This window comes from Dasypus novemcinctus, chromosome 23 (assembly GCF_030445035.2).
Source record: "Dasypus novemcinctus isolate mDasNov1 chromosome 23, mDasNov1.1.hap2, whole genome shotgun sequence".
NCBI classification, from domain to species: Eukaryota; Metazoa; Chordata; class Mammalia; order Cingulata; family Dasypodidae; genus Dasypus; species Dasypus novemcinctus.
This window is the reverse complement of record NC_080695.1, coordinates 35,396,689-35,402,688: the sequence shown is the minus strand read 5'-3', so window position 1 is coordinate 35,402,688 and position 6,000 is coordinate 35,396,689.

Below are 6,000 nucleotides of genomic sequence, written 5' to 3'. Positions count from 1 at the left end.
TGTGTTCAACTATGGCTTGACCTGTAGGATTGTAAGGAATACTAATAAGATGTTCAACAGCATACATAGAACAAAAGGAAGCAAAAGGCTTACTCGTGTAAGAAGGGCCATTATCAGTTTTAATTTTCAAGGGGCATCCCATCACAGCAAAAGCAGACCACAAATGGGAATGAACATAATGAAAACATTCACCACTTTGTACAGTAGCCAAGAAAAAATGAGAATAAGTGTCAATACAGACATGGACATATTGTGATTTACCAAATGATGGCATGTGAGTAACATCCATCTGTCACAGTTGATTAGGAGCCAGGCCTCTGGGATTAGTTTCAGCCTGAAAAGGCACTGTGGCCAAGGGTCCACAGGTGGGATGGGTGTGAATAATCTCTTGACCTTGATGTTTTGTCAATTGGGGAAATTTATGTCTAAGTCCCTTAGTATTAATATGAGTCAATGTATGATATTTAGTTGCATCCTGCAAACATCCCACTAACAGATCAGCTTGCGCATTTTGGGTAGCTAGAGGACAAGGAAGGGAAGAATGAGACCATATATGAGTAATATATATGGGCTGACTTCTTTGCCAAATGAGGGCTTAAAGGTCAGCAAAAAGTTGAGACAATTCATTGGTAATAAAATATATGAGCTGTTTCAATATGAGCTACAGTTAAACACACATATTCTGAATCAGAGACAATATTCAAGGGCTCCTGAAACGTTTGTAAAACCTTAATGATGACTGAAAGCTCTGTGAGTTGAGCAGATGAATAAGGAGTCTACCAAACCTGTTCCTTTTGAGAGGTAACATATGCTGCTTTTCCATTAGTACTATGTTCAGTAAATAGTGTACATGCATTTTCAATAGGAACAGTTTTCACATTTTTTGGTAAAATCCAAGTGGTTCTTCATAAGAACGTTAACAATTTGGAAGTAGAATAATGATTATCAATAATGCCTTGAAAAATTACTAATAGCAATTTGCCATTGAGGATTAGTTATATATAAGTGTTGACTTTCTTCATGAGAAAGATCACAAATAATCCTGTCTGGATCAGACCACTTTAATTGTAAAAATCTAACACAGTCTTTTGCTAGGATGGAAATAATTTTTTGGAGACATGTCTGCAATCTCTTTTCTTTATTATTAGGTTAAAAAAAAAAAAAAACCAAAAACCCTTTCCAGTGTACCTTCTTGCCAAAATAAAGCTGCAGGAGATTGAGGGGTTGAGAAAATAAATCAACAGATTTGTCAGGTTCTATTTGTGTGAATTGCCCTTGAGAGATTTGATCCTCTATCAATGCCAGTTCTTTTTCAGCCTCTACAGACAATGTTCTAGGGCTAGAAAGATCTACATTCTTTCTGATAGTGACTAGGCTTCCCACATTCAAAACAATTTCCTTTCTTTCTCTCCTCCTTCAAGCTACCTTTGAAGGCTACAGCCAAGACCGCCTTTTTTTACATTCACTGTTAGCCTGATCAAAAGCAAGCATTAACAAAATTAACTCTCTTGCTTCTGGTATCTCAATTGTTTGAATCAAAATGTCAGTTAATCGGGCTACAAATTGCACATATGGTTCATTAATTCCCTGGATCACTTTGGCAAAAGATTGAGTAGGTTTTCCAGGTACACAAATCCGTTTCCAAGCTGCCAAACATGAACTGCGCCCTTGTGTTATGGCCTGATCATTGTATAGGAGCTGTCTTTGAATTCCAGACCAATTACCAATACCCAATAATTGTTCAGCAGAAATAAGAATGGGAGGATTCTGTACTGTGTTACAGCGTGCAATCATATTCGCTTCATCTGTCCACCAGGTTTTAAATTGCAAAAACTCAGCCAAGTTTAAACCGTTCTGGCCAGCATGTCCTAATCCCAGGGGATAAGTCAGTCACCTTGAGCCAGCTCCTGCACTAAGCCAAAAGCATAAGGACTATTAGTTCCAAATTGTGCACAGGCTTGTTTCAGTTCTTTCAGAATTTTAAGTGGCAGGGGTTCATGATGAAAATTATATCCTCCTTGAGGGTTGTTTGCATCTGGGGAAACTTGTAGAATATTTACTGGGAAAGCTGTTAGTAATTGCATTCCTTCAGTAGCCCCCTGTCAAGATCCTTGCAGCAAACAATGCATTAAGGGAGTAGTTGGAACTGGATTAGGTATAAATACATTGTTAGTGTAGGGCCTAGTGTCAATGGCATCAGTAAATATTCCCAGGGTTGTTGGCATTGTAACCGGTGGGACCATAGGGGCTACATTACACAAATTAGGGTAAATGCTGGCTTTAAAAATATTCAATTTAGACATCTTTAGGCAAAAAGGGGTTAGTTTCCTTCTCACTGGGGGGCTCATCCTTGTCCTTGTCCTCTATTTCCTCCCTGTCCTCACTCTGATGGCCCGTGTCATGGGACTCCCTGGAAAAGATGGTAATTTCTTCCTCCTCTGCTTCAGACTGCAGTGGATCTAAGGCTGGCTGCAATCTGTTGCCCTAAAGCCCACACCAACAGTGGTATAGTCTCTCCTTTTTGGTATGGTCTATGTAGCACCTTCATTACCTGTTTCCACTGTTTAAGATTTAAAAGATTTATCCCTTGTGGCTGAAACCAATAACAGTGTTTTTGTACTAGAGCAAAAATTCAAGTAAATCAGTAGTTTTCACTGAGACTCCAACAGTATTTAAAAGAGTTTTTAGTACCTGTGAATATTCTTCCAGATGTCCTGGTAGCATCAGATGACTCTGATGCTAGCAGAAAACAAAATTAATTTAAGATTCTCACCACTGTATTGTCAGACTCGAGTCACCTTTCAATGGACACCTCAACCTTTCAGGAAGGTTTTCAGTTTCCATGTAACCAATACTGCCATGGAAGAATCTCTGCTGCAGTCACTGCTTTGGGCCCCACGTTGGGTGCCAGATGTCAGAGTCATGGACCTGAAGGGTATTGGGAGTGAAAGACAAAGAGAGATTGGGATCAGGGGATCTGAGAGCTTTGAAGCCTCAAGCTCATCAGACAAGTTTACTAATCTCAGGGGCTTCTTTATATACCCCAAGCAATTGTGAGAACCAGCAACTATTCTTGCTAACTATTCCCATTACCTCAACCTGTGTAACACAGTGGATCAAATGCTATGATTATAATTCAAAGTTCAAAATTTCAATGTTCTATTATATTGTTGAGAAAACATACCCATAAATCTTGTTGCCCAGGTTGTTCCATTCTACCTAGTCCTCATTCCACCTGAATGTACACATCTCCTTGCTAGATTTATGACCTGCACATATAGCTATGGAGACAGCATGACTCAGTGGTCAAGGAAGTAGCTTGCTTCCATGGAAACAACATGCCTTTGTTGTTTTTTTAATTTTGGAGTTTGATGCTGAAGCCTTAAGCTGGAGCCCTGGGAAGTAAGCTCACAGAGGAAAGAGAAGCCAGCACAGGGAAGAGAGGAATGCTGAGCCCAGGAAGAAGCAAGCCCTTGGAAGAAAGGACCTTGAACCCAGAGAGAAGCAAGACTCTGAAAGGGAGGAACCCAGGAAGCCTGAACCCTGCAGCCATCTTGCTCCAAATACACTTTGGTGATGGAATTAACTTATGCTTATGGCCTGGTATCTGCAAGCTCCTACCCCAAATAAATATCTTTTATAAAAACCAACCAGTTTCAGGTATTTTGCATCAGCACCCCTTTGGCTGACTAATACACATGGTATGCAGGATATGGTTTTGTAGAGAAAAATAAGAGAATAGTTCTTTCTTAAAGCAAAATCATTGGCTATTGAAAATTTTTAAAAAGAGAAAAACACAGGATAAAACCTGAAAGAATAGGAAAGTTGCAAAGGATTTGCTGAAAAGGAATTTTGTTTTTCATGGCTATTGCTGGATAAGACATAATGGGTTTTCCAATAAGATTTTTATAAACAGCATATACATGCAAATTTGAAATTTGGTTTTTCCCATTAAAATGACAGCATTTTCTGGAATTATTGTTCTGCTTTTAGTAGATGATTGAAAGAAGTTTTATTTGCCTTATGAGTAATTGGCCTAGAAGGCATTTATTATGTTTCTTATCACAACAATTCACTGCCCTGCATGTAGTCTTTAATAGAAGTGCATTTTTAAAGAGAATCAAGTCATCTTTCTTTTTAAAAAAATATTTATTTATTTAATCCTCTTCCTCTCCCACCACTCTGCTATTTTTGCTGTGTATGTCCATTTACTGTGTGATCTTCTGCATCTATTTCTCTTTTGGTTTTCTCTTCTCATTTTTTTCTCCTCTAGGACTCAACAGTATTTGTTCCTGGGGACCACTGATGTGGAGAGGTTTGATGTCAATTGTGCCACCTCAGTTCCTGGTCTCCACTGTGCTTCACTTTGACTCTCCCCTTCATCATTCTTTTGTTGCATCATCATCTTGCTGTGGTACTCACTTCCATGGGCACTGGCTCACTCTACAGACACTGACTCATCGTGTAACTGGCTCATCATGTGGGGCATGCTTCCTCTTCTTCTTTTTCACCAGGAGGTCCCAGGGATCAAACACAGGTCCTCCTATATGGTAGGCGGAAGCCCTATGACCTGAGGCACATCTGCTTCCCCTCATCTCCCTTTTAAAATATCTATTTTTGTAAAGGATCATACTACCTCCAGAATATTGTTTTAATCTCTTGTTGTCACTTTGGTTAAATAAGGAGCTAAGTCTTGTTCATGGTGACCTATGATCTTATTTCACATACATTACAAACCTCCTGGCAATTTTGACATCTTGCATTCCCTCAACCAAATCCTAAGTATGTCTCCTTGATCAAAGATTTCTGCAGGGGTCCCAGAAAATAAAAAATTGTGGGAAACAAAAGTATGTTGTTTCCATGGAAGCAAGTTATTTCCTTGACCACTGAGTCATGCTGTCTCCATAGCTATACGTGCAGGTCATAAATCTAGCAAGGAGATGTGTACATTCAGGTGGAACAAGGACTAGGTAGAATGGAACAACCTGGGCAACAAGATTTATGGGTATGTTTTCTCAACAATATAATAGGACATTGAAATTTTGAACTTTGATTTATAATCATAGCATTTGATCCATTGTGTTACACAGGTTGAGGTAATGGGAATAGTTAGTTAGGATAGGTTCTGGTTCTCATGGTTGCTTGGGGTATATAAAGAAGCCCCTGAGATTAATAAACGTGTCTGATGAGCTTGAGACTTCAATGCTCTCAGATCCCCTGATCCCAATCTCTCTTTTTTTTTTTTTTCATTCCTGATATCCTTTGGGTCCATGACTCTGACAAAAAATAGTTAATATTTTACCTTATAAGAAGAGAAATTTTAAAAGTTGTTAGGATTATTTGATATGTTGCAACTTCCATGGGATGTGTTGTCAAATTAAAAAGAATTTTCTAATTTTCTGTTGGTTAAATTTGAGTGGGCAAAAAAGTTATTCATATAAACATTTCAGAAACTATATGAAGTTCTTAGAGAGTTGTCAAGATCTTTATGCTCATGATAGGCACTAGTGCAGATTTGTAAGGTATTATACAAGAGTGCAGTATTATTAGTCATTCAAGTTATCCTTATAAAATGCTCCAGTCCAAAAAATAACCAAGTTGCCTGGCCAGTTACATTATATTCTTCTGGTGCTTTTTTTATCTTCAGCAAAAATAAATAAATAAATAAATAAATAAATAAATAAACTTTAAATGAGAAGGAAGGTTAGCATATTTACCTTGCCCCATCTGTCAACTTCACAACACTTGTAAAACTGAAAGTTCAAGAGGTGTCAAATACCTTGTAAAAAGGACCCTTTAAACATCTTTAAGTGGACTTTATACAATCTCTACCACCTCCGACTTTAACCTTATACCCAATTACAATTAAACTTATCATTTCAAGTTTATGAAAATCAAAATATAACTATTAAAAGCCCTCACTGGAGACATGGGGAGTGTTGGAGATTTGGGCCTGAAGGGTATCGGGAATGAAAGAAAGAGAAAAAGAAGAATGAAAGA